Genomic DNA, 17,551 nt, shown 5'->3' with positions numbered 1-17,551 from the left:
CACAACATTAGTGAAATAAGTACTGTACTAACAATGACAATGACATGCTAAACAACACACTGCATCAACATACAGCATACAGGTTACACTATGTACAAACTTACAAATAAGGCATCCCAGAGACTTACATCCTGACCAACTAAAAAACTCCAGACTGCTACCAAGTATTAAACCCTTTTATAATGCCTACAGAGGTAATAGTGATTTAAAGCTGCCTTCTAAACTAACACAGTACATTCTACAGATAAATTTCTCTCTATATAAATAAGAATAGTAGAAAGTGAATGAGAACCTATCTCCCTGTTCTAAAAATGCATTGACTAACCAGAAGAAGATGTTTTTAACTGAGGGATTCTTTATATAGGTGTCACCGGCCAAGTGACCAGGTTTGGCTCAAAAGAAAAGAAACTCCAACACAGCAGTCTCCAAATGCAAAACTGGATTTATTGCCATCAAAATAGGGATAACCAAAAAAAAAAAACCCTCACAGGAGTACTCTCCACACCTTTCCTCCAAGGCACCCTCCCCATACTGAGCTCTCCCAGTCCCTTTTATAGCCCCTCCTCTTCTAAGGACCATCCTCTTAAAGGGACTCGCTCACATTTTCTTAACAGAGATGATCAAAATAAAGTATTTAACCATCCCCTCAAAAAACTTATGAATTTTAACAGAGTCATGCAACCGTGATATATTCACTTAAACAAAACAACTAACCTTACATTGGTTATTTATAGATGGCTCACCAGTAACCTTGCCCTTTAAGATCATTTGTGTGATACTACAAACTGGAAAGGTGACTGGTGGCCGTCTTGATCAACACAATACAATACTCCAACAGGGAAAACACTGCAGTGATTTTAGGGAAACAACAAAGTGGTAAGTATCATTCACACTTCATTCGTATCACATACACACTCTCAAACATACCAGAAGGGTAGAGGGAAATATTGGAGTATTTCACATTCAGTAAATGAAAGAAAAATAACAAGCACTCTGTCACAATAGGGAATTAGAATGTCCTAAAAACAACATAATGACAAGCTCTCTTAACAGTGTTCAAATACAAAACTCAAATCTGGTCTTTATGGATGATGTGGACAAGGTGCTATCACCTTCTGTGTCCCTCTCCTCGCTCTTTTGTCTTCCCCTTTCCTCATCCTCCTGTTTTGTTTTGTTTTCTGGAACTCTTCTAAAACTACCTGTTTCATGTTATATCCGTGGACTGTAGATTGACACTTTATCATCTACCCAGAACTTAACTAACCAAGGTAAACCAGACAATTCCTTTGGTCAATGTATCTCACACTCAACACAACTAGGTAAACACCATAGTCCTTTCCTTGCTCTGAAGCTCCAAGAACTTCAAATGTTTATCCGGACCAGGTATTAACTATTATATCTAGATTTTTAAAGAAACTTCAATAATTACTTACAATAGCTTTAACACTTTTCTGATACAGTATGTTATCAGAAATTTAATCTCTGTTAAACCCAATTAAATTTAAGGGTTTCTGGTTAAAGGATCTTTTAAAAATGGGTAAAAGGAAAGAATAAGCAGTAACTGAAAAAAAATGATTCAGTTCAGATGACAAGTTTTAAAAGATAAAAGTGTTTTTGTCATTTTGTAGGAAGCATATTTCCTGCAAAACCAAATCATGAGATCTTGAACATATAGATTATCATTTGTAGCAAAATGTTCAAACCTAAATAGATTTGTTTCCACTCAGATGAAGATGGTTTTGAAGAGTATAAACAAAACTACAAACCTTATACTATTGTAAGCGACATGCTGATTCCAGATCCTGCTATGAGAACAAACATCATTCATTTGAGAATATAAACAAATGGTAAAATTCATTAGTACGTCTTTTGCGTGAACTCAGCATCAATCATCAAAACTCTCTTGTTACCTCATTTCAACTATTTTATAAAATATTAATGACAAAACAGATTATCATGTCTCAAAACAGATGCTGTCACCTTATGGTGTTAGTGTTTCAGATGAACAAGAGTGTATAGAGTGTATACCATGTTGTGAGTTTCCAAACAATATTATAATTTTTTCATGAGTTTAATTTTAAAATGTTTGCTGTGTGATGTCAACCGAAACAAGGAAGGGTGGTTTTTTTTCCCCAAGCTCCCACCCAGGGAGAGGGAGTGTAATGCCACCTGCAGAGATGTCAGGGTTTTTTAAGGGTTTCATGTTAAGTAAAGGGTTTTAAATTACTGTAACTATTATAAATACTGACAGAAAAACTTGAGTATTTAATGACATTTAGGAAACAACCAGACATAATAATTTACAGCCTCTCACAAGGATTCTAATTTTACAATATACAGATTCAACACCTAAATGTCCATCAACAATTCATCAAGAGTAAGAGAATATACAGTATTTGTGAATCGATCTACTGTTATAGTAAAGGCTGATCATTCACTCAGGGTTTACAAAGATAACAGTAACATAAGAGTGAATGTTTTTCAGTAATATTGTATTAATTTTCTCACAAATAAACTTACTTTTACTAAATTGAACTACATTTACTATCATGAATTAAACTATAAGATGTATGTTTGGAATAATAACTTAACTTTCAAGACTTATAATGTGAATAAAGACGTTTTAGATTCAAAGATCTTTAGCCATATGTTTCTTGATGGGTTTGAACTTCCTGCTAAAGATTGAGATGACTAGGATTCTCATAGTGGTTTCTTCAGCTGTTATGGGAGTGTGCCAGTGCAGAGAGAGGGCTTTGCTTATCTCTGCTGAAGACAGCTTTCCAAGGAAGTCAGTGTCCTGCTGAACTATGTTCTTTAAAAGTCATCTGCTTGGGTCCACCTGCAAGTAAAAAGAGTGGAAACTCGGTTCATCCCTGCTATAGCTTTGTACTGAATATGCTCAGATATTCGGAATGTCAACTAAAAGAGTCCAACTATCTTGATTTCATTGATCAGGAGAAAATAACAATAGGTGTTTGAAACACAAGATTTCTTCTGTTGCAGAAAACATATCTTGGGCAGAATTCTGTTCTTTACTGACTAGCTCTGGACATGGGGTCTTCGAATAAAACTTAAGTCCTTAGTCAGACTGCTTGCAGTCATGTGGCTAGTAAAGTCAGAATTTCCAGGTTAGTTGGAAAGAGGAGAGATGTGCAAGTGTGTTCACCCCTTTTGGCTGTATTTCTGTCTTACTTCACGGCCCAAACTGCTTTGTCAAAGCAACAGGTAGATTATTAGAAATCTTTAGTAATACTTAATTCTAACTGTAATAATATTCCTTGCCACTACACGCCTGAGGCAAGAATGACAAGGGGCAGTGCTAATCCCCAAGAAACATGTGTCTTTAAGAGACTACATCTGTATGGTGTTAGTAATTTGATGAGCTACAGATGTGAGTGGCATATAAGGTCTGCCTGCATCCGTGCAGATAGAGCACTTGTATTCTTTCTCTAGTGCAAGACAGAGAAGGAGCATTTCCACTAAGTAGTAAGCAGTGAGACCATGTTGTTAGAAGTTTGTCTGGAACTTGCTGGGCATGGAAGTAGATGTGGCTAACCCTATGGTTAACGGCTATGGAAGTGTGGGTGTGTCTGAGAGAAGATACGGAGTATGTGCAGCAGTGGCACTTGAGATGCTACCAGTCTGTATTGTAAGAGAGCAGGCTCTGTGTGAGAGAGAACCGCAGACTCCTATCTAGCAGGCTGTGCAGGAAGTGCATTTAAGTATAAGCCCTTAATTAACTTTTTTCTGACATTTGCATTCCTTCCTTAGGTTCGTTTTTTGTCTGCTCTGTCTGTGTATCTCAAAAGCATTACATATGTGCAAATAGCAAAACCAAAGCCACTTATAGGCCTATTGACAGTTCACAGAGCACCTTGAAGCTAGCACATAATCCAATCGAAAAAATAATAATTAGTAAAAGGATGCCTATGTACCATAACTTATCAATACACCACATTTACAAGCAAGCACATTCAAAGCACCTCCTTTAAGTCATCCTGCAGTAAATTAACAGTAAATTACAAGAGTGCTTTCATTGCTAATCAGACAAAATAACAATCTATTTTGCTGTCTTTGTGCCAGGGAGAAGAGAGATGGAGTGTTACTTAGCTTCATGCTGAAGATACAGTATCTCTTAGGGAATGAAGTGCTCACTAGTGTTGTGCTTATCTTGAGTTTCCTTTCCTTAGCTTGAGTTTGTATACAAGGATTGACTCTGGTCCACTCAAGTTAGTTGGGATGAACTCTGTTTATCCCAGGGTGTAACACTATTACTGAATATACTGTACCCTGATACTCAGGCTGTTGAGTTTCAACCATATTTATTTGAGGAATCAATCATGATTGGCCAGTTGCAAGATTTCTCTTGAGTAGAGGAAATCTTTGGTAGAATTTGTTTACGTACATTCTCTTGGCCTGTTGTCTATTGATTTTGTTTGAGTGCGTGGCTAATAGGAAGTAAAAAAGGTTCACATCATTACAATGCCTTTTAAAGTTCCATAATCATGGCTGGTGATTAGTTGTGATATCATAGGTGTAGTACCCCTCTCCACGCAGCAGGTTCCTCATTAGTTGGCCAATCTTGGATGATAGACTGGTGACCTCTGGCTCAAGGTCTTAGTCCAGGATATGAATCTTTTGGTAGAACAGACTGAGACACTGATATTGGCATGTAATCGTTACAAAAGTCAAAGGTTTCTAATAATGATTTATGATGTCCTGGTTTGTGTTAAATACTCTGGATATGCTGTGGTGACCACTAGGTCACACTGCTAATGTAAATAATCCCAATCACATTTGTGTAAACAGCTGTTTAGTGTTTACCTGTTTATTTGTCTGTTTTTATCCCTCAATGTGTAACCACCCTGAATCTGCGTACCGTTTACCTCCCAAGTCTATGTGTCAACTCTGAGTTTGAGTTTATCTCTGTTGCCCATAGCTGGATGATGGAGGCTTAATAAAAGGTGCTTGTGTGCCAAACAAGAGTTTTCCTGTGTGAACCTGAATTCACCACTCTATTATTTTTTCCATTCTGAAAGCTTCTAGCCAAAGTGAGCTTAACAGGTACAAGTCAGATTGTTTCATATCTCTCCCAATGAAAAGTCCGGAGATACTGTAATAGTGAAGCAACACATTACAAACAACACACAGAACCTTGTTTACCCACTGCAGTTTGCATACAGTGAAAGTAGGGGAGTCGACAATGCAATACTCATGTTATTAAATCTTGTCCAACAGCATCTTGACCAAACAAAGACATTTGTAAGAATATTAGTTGTTGCTTTCAATATACTGTAAACTTGGTGCTTGCACAGAAGCTCTCAAAGAACTTGACAACTTGATAAGATGGATCCTGGAATTCTTAACAAAGAAGTCTGTGGGGACAAGGCCTGTTATTTCACTAAAAAATTAAGTGTTATTAAATACTTAATTTTTTAGTGAAATAGTATAAGTTATAGTATTATAAGTGTTATTAAATTCTTATAATAATCTTTGTGGGCCTTGACCACAAAGCTTGTTGTCTGTCACAAGAAGGCTAAAGAGGCCCCTATTTGTGATCTCAGCCACAAGATGACCTAGTGGTCTTTGCATGTGGGCAAGTAAGGGGGATGAGTTTGTTTTTTGAATAAGGATCTTTCTCATGACAGTCCAGATCCAGTTGTCAACACACCCTAAAATGGATATGTCAACTGCTGGTGCCTGGATGCCATAGGCAACTGGACACAATTTTAAAAGTCAAAAGTCCAACCAATCAAGGACCTGCTGGGAACCCACACCACCCAGTGACCTCTTGACCAATCACCAACTGTATTTTTCCCAGTTAAAAAGCAGTGCATATCACCTCTAACTCTGCCTCTCTCCACTAAAGCAACTTTGCTGACAGTAGAAAAACGTGCCTACAACATTTGTTAATAACTAAACTTTGGGACTTAGCCTTTTCAAGAGCAGAGTTAGAGTGTGAGCCCGTACGTAAAGACAGAATTCTTCCCGAGGTCTAGCCAGAAGCACGATCTAATGACTGGCGTGCATACCGCCATGCATCCACTTGATCACCAGAGTAATACAGTCGACATGCCTGAATATTGCATTATCCAGCAGTAGCTGCTGTGCTAGGAGGAAACCATGTTTCTCCCCTTTTAGTGTGACTCGAACCCACTAAGTAGTCACCACCTGTGCACAGACTTTGTCCCAGTTCAGCTCAACACTAACTTGAACATCTCATTGAAGAGAACTGACTGTCAGTGTGAGACTACAGCAGGATCCTTTTCTCTCGAGCTACACAACAAGGGATTGGACAGAGCTGCAACGTACCCAGTAATCTGTTTCCCCATCCTTCTGTGAGGGAGTTACAAATCCATGGTTGTGGATGAGTATAATTCAATATTCACCATTACTGCTCTTGAGATTTCAATTGTTATTTCAACATGTGGACATCAATTTAATTCATGTACGTATCAGTATTTTACTGATGAGCACCTGAATATTGATTATATTAATGAGACTGATTAGAAAGTTAGTGTTACCAATGGTATATTAAATGTATTATCCTTGTTTTTCTGTATGTCTTCTTTATACCCACTTTAACTTGATAATTCTCATGTAAAGAGATGGAATCCATATCCAGGCAAACTCTCAAGTATACACCCTGAATAATTTTATGTACACATTGTTTTAGGTGTCTGTAAATGTATGATGCATGTTGTGATTCCCTGTGAAGTCTCCTTGTTGTTCTGCAGATTGATTACTAATAGTAAAGGTAAACTCATGCAATTTACTGTTACAACTTAACATCGTACAAATAAATTCACACAAAACCCCTACAGGTCTCAAAAGGTCAAACTGGGAAATGGTTATCTGATATTAGCTACACGTCTACTGGATCATCACTGTGTCTTGTCCTTCCTATTATACATTTTGTACACTAATGATTGTAAGAACAAATACACAGACAAAACAGATATCTCATTAAGTTTGCTTAACAGTATTTGGGACAGTTATTAGACAAAAACCTAAGATGGGTCAAATCTTTTGACATGATTTATAAAAAAAAAGATGAACACAGATTTATTTCTTAGGAAGCCCATCTATCTTAAGGTAGATAGAGTTATTTAAACACTTTTCTACAAGTCATTTACTGAAAGTGTCTTAACATACTATCTCATGTGTTGGTTTGGCAGCATTATTACCTTTAATTGTAACATGTTGGAAAAATTGAATAAAAGTAACAAAATAATTGGGGCAAATAAAGTCAACTTAAATATTATCAAGAAAATAAGGACTGTGTGTCTCAGCTCCTCCATTGTGAATTTACATTGCTGCCATCTGTGCCCCCTCTGGAGATATCCTGAGGTATAAAATCAACAGATTCAAGAAATCCTTCATCCCCGATGCAATTTCACCCTTAAGCAACATAAAGTAACTCACCTCCTGCAACATTACTGTACTGTTTTGGTAATGTTTGTTTGTCCTAGTGGTATTGTTGAATTCGATTGTGCGATAAAACAAATTTCCACCCGGGGAATCATAAAGCTTGAATTGAGTTGAATTGATTATTCACTGGTCTCTAAGACTTTATTGTCATTCCAGCTCATCCTCCAAAAGTCCAGTGGGACTCATGTCTGGCAAGTAAAGCTTCAATAGCATATCTGCATTGAGTATGCACAATGTCCTGCTGAACAAAGTTTGTTGAAATTTAAAGAGTTTATTTATTATTTGTTGTACATTGTTGTTCCTGAAAAATATTTTTCCCTGTCATCATATTTCTTGAAGGGATTATCTCTGTTAACTGACTGTTTAGCACTTTCCAAACTGGACTTATGGATAGTGTTCCGACTTACAGTATATTTCTAAGTAGCATGATACTGTTGGAACAGTAATGTTAACATTAGCTTGTGTTTCTTCAGAAAAGAACACCTAAACATTTGTGGAATACAGTAAAAAAATCTTTTCATTGACTTTGGCCAGCTGCTTATACACCAGATTGTTAAAATTAAGGTTATATGCACAGGGCTCTCTTAAGTCATTAATATACACAAGTCAGATCTGTGCTGCAAGTGTTTGTGACTATAAGACCAGCAATGTAGAATCCCTTAATTTGAGGGTATGCACCAAATGTAAAGTAAGATAATAAATTACTGTTAGGGATCATCAAAAAGGTCGATCGAGCATGAGATCAGGTAATTATTATTATAGTAGTGTAAAATGTGTTTTTGACTTTCTTCAGATTCTATTTTTTGCTTTTGCACAACATTTCTAGGGTAGTTTTAAAATATAATGTATTTTTTAGGTATCTAAGTGTCATGTTCATGTTTTTGTAAATGTATTTCAATCAGCAAGGAGAATTTAGATAACTTCAAAATACACGTACTCATACTAGACCCATTGATCCTACAGTACAGCCCTAATTGAAGCACACAATAATAACATTGTTGATTCGGGATTCTACATAACGGAAACTCATATAGAATAGAATTTCAAACTTATTTATCAAAGAATAACACTGTTACTGTTAGGGATCATCTAAAAAGGACCAACACCTGAAATATATACTGACTCTAGATCAAGGTAAAGCATAAAGAGGGATATGGGTTGGTGTGCAGTTGGACGCAGTCACTGAATAAGTAGATTTAGAACATGGGTGGAGGGAGAGGAGAAGGTGGATACGATGCCCGACAATGAGGAAAGGACAGACAAGATGGGGCAGTTACAGAGTTGTAGGCCAGCACTGTTCCAGGTGGGTCAATCGCAGGAAAGGACAGGAGACATTACTGGACTGACGTTGTGGGGATAGAAAGCGTTCATTAAGGGGGGGGGGGAGTTTTGGTCCAATATTTTGCCAGGTAGGTAGGCTTATCACCTCAAACCAACAATCTGGAAAGGTTCTTCAATGAGGTCTGAAAAACATTTGTAAATTCATGAACACAGGAGGTCAAAACTGGAAGAAATTAATCCTACACCTATTATTAACTGTGCACAAGGTAGCTTAGGCATTAAATAGGTTCTTGTTTTTCTTGTTCTTGTTCTTGTATTAAAAATGACCACACAGGTATGATTTGAGGAAATAAGGCTGGGATAACAGCCAAACTCAGAATTCCAAGTTACAGTTTATACTGAACCTGAAGAATTAATTAAGCTCATTCTCACATATTTATCAGTAAATTCCCCTCAAGGATCCAGAAAAAAATGAACATATCTGTAAAATGTCTTTGAAGCCTGGCTTCAAAGATTCGCAGCATGTGATAAGGCAGTGGTGTTTCTCACAACCTTTTCCTCCAAGGAATGTTACAAGGACAGTTTGAGTTTGAGTTCACATGACACTTAGGAGATGTAGATTATGAGGCTTTTAGAACTGACCGGTAAAGTGAGAAACAAATGTACCAATGGCTTGTGAAGAAGAGGAGTGAGAGGTAACTCCTATGTCGGCCCATTCAGGATAACAAGACCCATTGTTGCCCTCTGTCATGACTGGGACAAACCTGTCCAGATGAAGAAATGTGTGTGGAGTCTATTTTAGAGACATTTAGAGATATCTTGTCGGACCGTGTACAGATCTTATCAGTCACCGTATCCACAGAGCTCTATATGTTCTGGTATACTATAGGTCAACCCTACCAACTGCCATATCATAAACAGCAGACAATTTAAGACATGATAGAGAAAAAGCCAGAGATGGGAGACATTGGAAATCATAGTGGTGTAATTAATTGATTGTGGTGCCAAAACACAATGGATTGACTAGGCTCTACATTAAGGAGCAGAATGCCGTGTTCAATACCTAATGTCTGGAAAGAGAGCATGAGAATGCTGACTTCATGTAAGGATCCCATCCCTTGCTAAGGCTCCAAATGACTGAAAGTCCAATTCTGGAGGGGCAGTGTCAGGCCATCAATTATTTCTTGCCTGGGAGACCCACAGCTACCTTTAGTTACTGATTTTTTATGAAACAGCTGTGATTTTCCAGGTATAAGCATGGACTCTCTTCAGAAGGTGTGGAGGTTGGGCTGGGGAATACAGGATAACTGCTCACCTGACTTTTTGGGAGAACTGGGAAAAGTAGCCTTATGTAGCAGCTTAGGTGCTGATGGCTGTGATAGACAAAGCAGACTGAGGAATACTGACAGATCACCTAGAAGGCAGCTCACTTTCATTTTCTCCTTTGTTTACAATAAAAGAGCACTTTTGTGCCTTTCTTTTAGTTAATCACAGTTTTTGCCATCATCATTGGCATATATTGCTCTTTTTTTTCCTTTCCTTAAGCAGGGCTTCTGAAGCAAGTTTCCTCTCTTCCAAACATTTCTTTTTAGAAAGGGCATCGCTGGGACTGCAGATTTTCTGCCCTTGTCCCCTTTTCTTTCACCTCTGTCTCTGCATTTGTCAATCAGTGTTGGCTTTCAGAAAGTTTGCCCATCTCCTGCTTGGCCTTTTACAACTTTGCCTGCAGGTTTTTGCTGCTGAGAATTTTGAGCTCTTTAATTGTTTGTGAAATGTGCATTTATGTTCTGTCTGGCTGGACTACACTTGGCTAATACGGGTCTCACATGTGGCCACTTCTATTTCTTACTTTATTGCTCTTGGCTATAGGATTCACTCTTCTTCCTCAGCTCAATGGAGAGTTTTGTACACTTGCGACACAGATACATCTCTCCCTAAAAGCTGTGGATGCAGCTCTGAGAAGTTTTCATCTCATTGCTCAATTTATGTAATTGGTTTTGAAATGTGCATTCACTTTCAGGCTGGTTGGAGTGCAGCTGCCAGATCTGAGTGTCATTCTAAGTGGTCATTCTGAAGTCCATGTTTTTCCTCTACTGTTCACTGCACCCCAGGGCTTCACTCCTCTCACAGGTTAATTTGTGACACTTATGACAGAGTTTTTCTAGCTCAGTATCTTGTTGGCACCCCATCTGTTTGGCGTATCACTGGAAGGCAATATTCTCTTGTTGAAGATGGTTTAACAGATTACAGTGATTACAGTGACTTGCAAAAGTATCCAGACCCTTCATATGGTGTCCCATTTGTGGGAAATTACAAAATGATGCATACACATTTTTTTTAACTTAATATTATATTATATAAATGAACTAATGCTAAAACCAAGGGTAAGAAAAGTTATTGTAAATGTCAGCAAATACACAGAGAAAAGTATTATTAGTATTAAACATGTAAACTCAATATTTGGTGAAAACAACTATCGCTGCAATTGCAGCTAAAAATCATTGTGGGTAAGTCACTACCACCTTTACTCACTGGCTTGGTGCAATTGTTGCCCATTATTCTTGGCAGAGTTATTCAGGTTTTCTGAAGTTGCTTATATATTTCTTATAGACATCAGTTACCAAATCTTTGTACAGATTCTCAATACGATTCAAGGCAGGACATTAATTGGGTCACTTAAGAACATTCATTGTCTTAATCTTAAACTGCTCCAGCGTAGTTTTGCTCTGGGTCATTGTCCTGTTGAAAGGTTGAATATTTGTCCTTTTTTGCTCTGAATCAGATTTTACTCTATGTTGTGCCAGTACTTTGCTCTATTTACTGTTACAAATTTTGAAACTGGTGAAATATCAGAAATGACCAAACCGATTAATAAATAAATCAGTTAAAATATCTTAACCCCCAACTTGTAAATGATTTTGCCAAGAATATTCCTAAGCAGTTGGCATTATTAGAGAAACCTGAGTTCTTTTTGTTCTCCAGCATAGCTTTGGTGAAAAGAGTAATCAATTCAGACACACTGGGATAAACAAATGTTTATTAACAACAACAGTACACACACAACACTACACATAACATTAATATACAACACATTTATTTACAAATTTACACACAAGGCATTCAAGAGACATAACTACCTAACTACCCACAAAAAAACCAAACTGCTACTAAGTATTCAACTCTTACAGAAATCTGCCTTCTAAACTAGACAAGAAAAGACCTACAGTTAAATCTCTGTCTCTGTAAAACCAAATGCTGCAAAATGAATGGGAACCTATCACCCTATTCCAGTTGTTCTCAAACTGTGGTACATGTACCACTAATGGTAAGCCAAGATAAACTTTACGATTGCTTTGATCATTCCCCTACATGTCAGCAAACATCTCCTTGCTTTGAAGCTGGAAATGTTGACACAAGCCAGGTGCTACCTATTGTATCTAGATTCTTAAAGTCATTTCATATGTTCATATCAGTCTTGACAAGCTTCCCAGTTCCACCTGATGAAAAGCAAAACTATAACATAAGACTGACTGAGTGACGTACAGTTTTATGTTGGGTTTCCTTCACTTTGCAATTAAACCAAAAAGTTCCAATTCTGTCTTGTCTGACAACAAAACCTTTGGCCACATATTTGTAATAGAAATTATGTGGTTTGTTGTAAACATCATGCTTTATTTGAGATTTTTTTTTCAGTTCCATAATAGCTTCCATTGTGGAGTTACCAGAATATTGGTAACTCATACACATTATTTCCTATCTCAATCACTAAACTTTGTAACTCTTTTAAAATTGCTATTGGCCTCAAGGTAGCATCTTTAATTTTTTCCTTGCCTACCTGCACAGTGTGGAAGTAAAACTGATTTAGTCATAGTCTGGGTTCCTTCCACATTGTAATGATTGTCTTCACCATCCTGAAATCAACACTGTGGGATCCTAAAATTATATTATACTCTTAACCTGATCTATGCCTTTATTCAACTATATCCTTTATCCTTGAGATGCTTTGAAAGCTCCCTGCTTTTCAGAGTTGAAATTTCACTTGAAATAAACTACCTGACAGAGGGACACTACAGAGGCATGTTTTTATTCTGAAATTATGTGACCCACTATTAATGCACGCAGACAGAGATCACTCAATTGATTGTATGACTCACTGAGGTAATTTTGTATGTCTAAATTTAGGTTTGCTACAAAAAAGGGGTTTAAATACTCACAACTTTTTGTTTTTCTTTCACATTATATATTTACATCTTTTGTTTTTTGCTTTGAATGTGTGGAATAGCTTCTGTTTATAACAAATTTTAATAGTTCTTCAAAGTGTCATGACTGTAAGCTTTAAAGCACCAGAATGTGAAAACAATTCACTGGTCTGAGTATTTTTCTGAGGCTCTGTATTATGGCCATTTCCAGCTGGCTCTTTTCATACGTCCTTCTTGTCATTGTGGAACCAGATTTCCGCTTTAGCTTCTGACCCTACTTCCTTCTTTTACTTGGACAGCAAATATTTGGCATCAATTCAGACACTCCTGAGAATGCTTAAGATACTCATGTCCTTCCGCTGATCAGCAAAAAACATGCATGACAGGGTTCAGTGGATAAGGGCAGTAGTACCAGTCATTCCCAGACCCCTCAAATCCTCCACCCCAATCTCAATAATTTTGATAACATTACTCCAGATGTGAATGGCATAACTAAAGAATTCACACCATCCAAGTGCTCAGGGCTTGAAGTCCAGTCAATTGTGGAAGGCACCGACAGCCACTGTTGTTACAATATATTGCCACGTAGCTTTTGCTGATTTTATTCTGAAATCATGAGAGCTGCTAATATTATACACAGAGAGAGGCGACTCAACTAATTTTATGGCTCAGATAATTGTGTATACCTAAACTAATTTAGGTTTACCAAATACTTATGCAATCATGACATTTTTTTTCATTTTTCTATCAAATTATTTAAATATTCCTTTCATTTTTTTTCGCTTTGAAGTGTGGAGTTTGTAACATACATTAATCAAAGTGTCACGACTGCAAACTTTAAAGCAACAAATGTAAAACCATCCAAGCTGGGTCTGAGTACTTTGGCAATGTAATTGCCTAGGCTCTCAGCTGTGCTATTTGTGATGTTAAAGCAGTAGTCATTATATACTGTAATTACTTATAAATAGTAAAATTGGAATGTCCATTGGTTCCACTATGTTTCTGCTGTGCTGCTGCAATGCTTTCATCCAACATGGATTGTTACTCAAAGTAGGTTATCATCAATCACAAGATTGTGCCTCTTAAAGGGTGCTTTGTCTCCAGAGCAGTTTCTGTCATCACACTGTTCCATTTTCAAAATATACAGTACCAAAGTTTAGCTTGGTGTGCTATGCAGGTGTCTGAAAATTTCACTATGTGGCCTTCAGCAGTGAGTACTGCAAATATAGGGATATCTGTGCTTTTCAAATCTGAACAACACAGGCAACCAGGTGGTGAATAACTGAATCACATTCGTTTTCTGTTTATCATGTCAATATCATCATAGGTCTCACAATGCTTTCACAATTCGTGTAGATCTTTTCATCATAAGACTACATTACATACTAATTTCTTTCCCTTTCACTCTTTTTCCTAATACACCATTCCGAATTTCCAATGCAGAATTAAGCGGTCATCATACCAAATACAAACCTGATGACAAACAAAAGAGAATCACATGTAAACATGTAATATGGAGTCAATTATAGCTCTTTCAGTGTAAGGTCCAAACCAATGTTATTATAAGTTAATACAGCATAAATTTATTTTATAAAAAATTATATACTCTATATAATTATATACTTATTTTGTAATAATAATAGTGTGTGTATATACTAAATATATTTTATAAAGGACAATAATGAATCATTTGACTTCATTTAAGACAGACATTCTTTAACTAAAGAACACTGTCATGAAGTACTGGAGACATTTCAAAATTAAATAAAATATTGTTTTTTTTCCTTTTTAACAAGATCTATTTTTTTCTATTTTATTGATATTTACTATCTTGTTATGGATCTCCTCCTTTATAAAACTTACTCTGACTTCAGATATATGGGGTTATTTTAAAAACTTTTTTTATGATGTAATTAAACTTGCTTCTCCTTTTCTGTACAAAAATGTATAAAGGATTAAAGGTGTGAATCTAGTGTGAAACAACATAGAAAAAATTGTAATTTTATGTCTGTGTTAAGAAACAAAGATACTATTATATTTGTCAGTCCAAATGAAAAAGAGGAAAACACTTTTAAGTTTCATATTCTTATTCCTTCCATTCATTTTCTACCCACTTCATCCACTTCAGGGCCACGAGGGAGTCAGAGTCTATCCTGACAAGTAACAGGTGCAGGGTGGGGTACACCCTGGATGAGATGCCAGTCCATTGTGCACCCTCACACCACCTCCCAAAGACCTTGTCATTAGAAGGGAAAAGTATGGTGCATTTCAAGACCCCAGTCATGATGATTGGCTTACTAATAATTAATTGATAGACATTAGAACTGAAAGTATCAATGAATTTGATGGATTCGACTAGAACACCAATAACAATACTTTATACAGAACAAATAAAAGTTTGTGCAGAGATAATACAAATCAGTGGTAAAACAGAAACATGACACCAGCAGGGATCAAGAATGAAAACATGAAGAAACTGACTTAATCCATAACTTTCCTTACTTTGATGAGTAACAAGTCAAACTCTGATTCAAATTTGTGCCAATACAAGTATTCAGTGAGCATTTTGTAAATTAGACAACAGGAGCCAGGCTGACAAAAACAAAAACAGTGTTTTTGACTAAGTGATTTGACTGAGCTTGGACTCTTCTTTGTGGGATAAAATTGCAAAATGCAGGTGTGCTAAATTGAGACCTATCCTAATAGACCAACTGCGATAATCAAAACAAAAGGTGCTCCCACCTTTTGTTAAAGTTAAAGAGTGTCCTCACTTATGCAACCAAGGCATTGAAAGTTTTTTTTATTTTTATTTATTTTTCCAAAAAATTATCCATTTGCTTTTCACTTAAATATTTTTGGTTACAAGACCTTTTTAAAGGTGAAAAAAGATCTAAAATGATTTCAGCTTTTGTTGATTTCAACCTTTACATCAACAAAAGCTGAAATTTCAATAAGGGTGTGTACACTTTTGATATCTACTGTCTATCTATCTTAATGTCGAAGATAAATGAAGACACCTACAGATGCAGCCAGGTTGCATAACCTGCGCGGTACAAACCCGCGGTACGGTAAACTACCAGTAGTATAAAGCGACACCTTTCGTCAAACTTTTGACAGGTACCACGCCCCCTTTTCCAGCCAATGGTCGTCCGCGGTGTTTGGTTGTCCCGCCCCCTTGCCAGCCAATGTCGTGTTGTTATGTGTGCATGTCCCACCCCCTCAGGAGCCAATGATGTGTGTCAGAACCACCGCCTCCCCCCCGGCCGGTCGGCCCCGGCGCCTCAGGGTCCCAAAGCCCCCAGACGGCGCATCCCTCACTTTAGGTGTGTGCAAGTGTGTATTGGTTTGGAAGGGGACCATGTCTGCCGCGGGGTTGAGTGCGCTCTATTATAACCCTAGGAAATCGGGCAGTTACGGCGGCGCGGGGAGTCTGGTGCGGGCCGTGAGATCCCGGGGTGTGAGCGGCGCCAGCCGCGGCCGGGTGGTCGAGTGGTTGTCCGGCCAGGCTGCTTATACGCTGCACAAGCCGGCGCGCGTACGTTTTAAGAGAAACAGGACGCTGGTGTCCGAAATGGACTGGCAGTGGCAGGCCGACTTGGTGGACATGAGAGAACACCACGAGTTCAACGACGGTTTCTGTTACATCTTAATGTGTATAGACATACTGTCTAAATACGCTTGGGCCGTGCCGCTGAAAACCAAGACTGGTGGGGCCGTGACAGGCGCCTTCCGAAATATACTGCAAGAGGGGCGTGCTCCTAAAAAGCTACAAACGGACGAGGGTAAAGAATTTCTTAACAGGACCTTCCAAAATTTTCTCAAACGTGAGAATGTTGAACATTTCGTTACGGTCAGCGATGTGAAGGCTAGCGTGGTCGAGAGGTTTAACAGAACTATTAAAACAAAAATGTGGAGGTACCTGACACACAAAAACACCTTTCGATATATCGACATCCTTTCAGATCTTATTTACGCTTATAACCATAGTTACCACACGACTATTAAACGAACCCCGGCTTCTGTTACGCCCGACAACGCCCTTGAGGTGTGGAGAACGGTCTATGACGAGCACTTTAAGAGAAAACCGTCAAAGTTTTCATTCAATGTGGGTGATCGCGTGCGGGTGTCCAAAATAAAGGGAGTGTTTGAGAAGGGATATGAACAGACCTTCACAGATTAAATTTTCATTGTCAAAGAGCGGTCCGCGGCTCTGAGACCCTATTACAAACTGCAGGACTACGCAGGCAACGACATTAAGGGTTCCTTCTATGCCGAAGAGCTACAGAAGATAAACCCAGATGTTGAGAACGTCTACCGCATCCAAACGATTTTAGCAGCCAGGGGTCGTGGCAAAAACAAACAGCTTTTAGTAAAGTGGCGCAGCTGGAGCGATAAATTCAATAGTTGGGTGAAGGCTTCTGAGGTCCGAGACATATAGAGGTGGTGAAAAATGAACCCCAATGGTTTCTATGTGACGCTGGCCAGTAATTCATCCTCAAAGATGTTTCCAAAGAACACTAACGCGTGCTTCACAGAGCATCTGGCAAAGGCGATTGACCTGGACGGGAGCTGGGAAGTGGGCCTGGTCGAGCTGCACTATCCGAATACACTAAACACTTTTGATGAAGACGAAGTTTTTC

The 17,551-nt window shown here is 38.0% G+C and overlaps 1 pseudogene; it reads left to right on the top strand.

The window, feature by feature from the left end:
• LOC148840824 (uncharacterized) overlaps positions 1 to 17,349 on the top strand; it is an 89,452-nt pseudogene extending 72,103 nt beyond the window's left edge.
• The last annotated feature ends 202 nt before the right edge of the window (positions 17,350 to 17,551 follow it).

This window comes from Atractosteus spatula, chromosome 1 (genome assembly GCF_055471065.1).
Source record: "Atractosteus spatula isolate fAtrSpa1 chromosome 1, fAtrSpa1.hap1, whole genome shotgun sequence".
Lineage (NCBI taxonomy): Eukaryota > Metazoa > Chordata > Actinopteri > Semionotiformes > Lepisosteidae > Atractosteus > Atractosteus spatula.
Note: the sequence above shows the minus strand (reverse complement) of the source record. Positions and strands in the feature narration are given on the sequence as shown.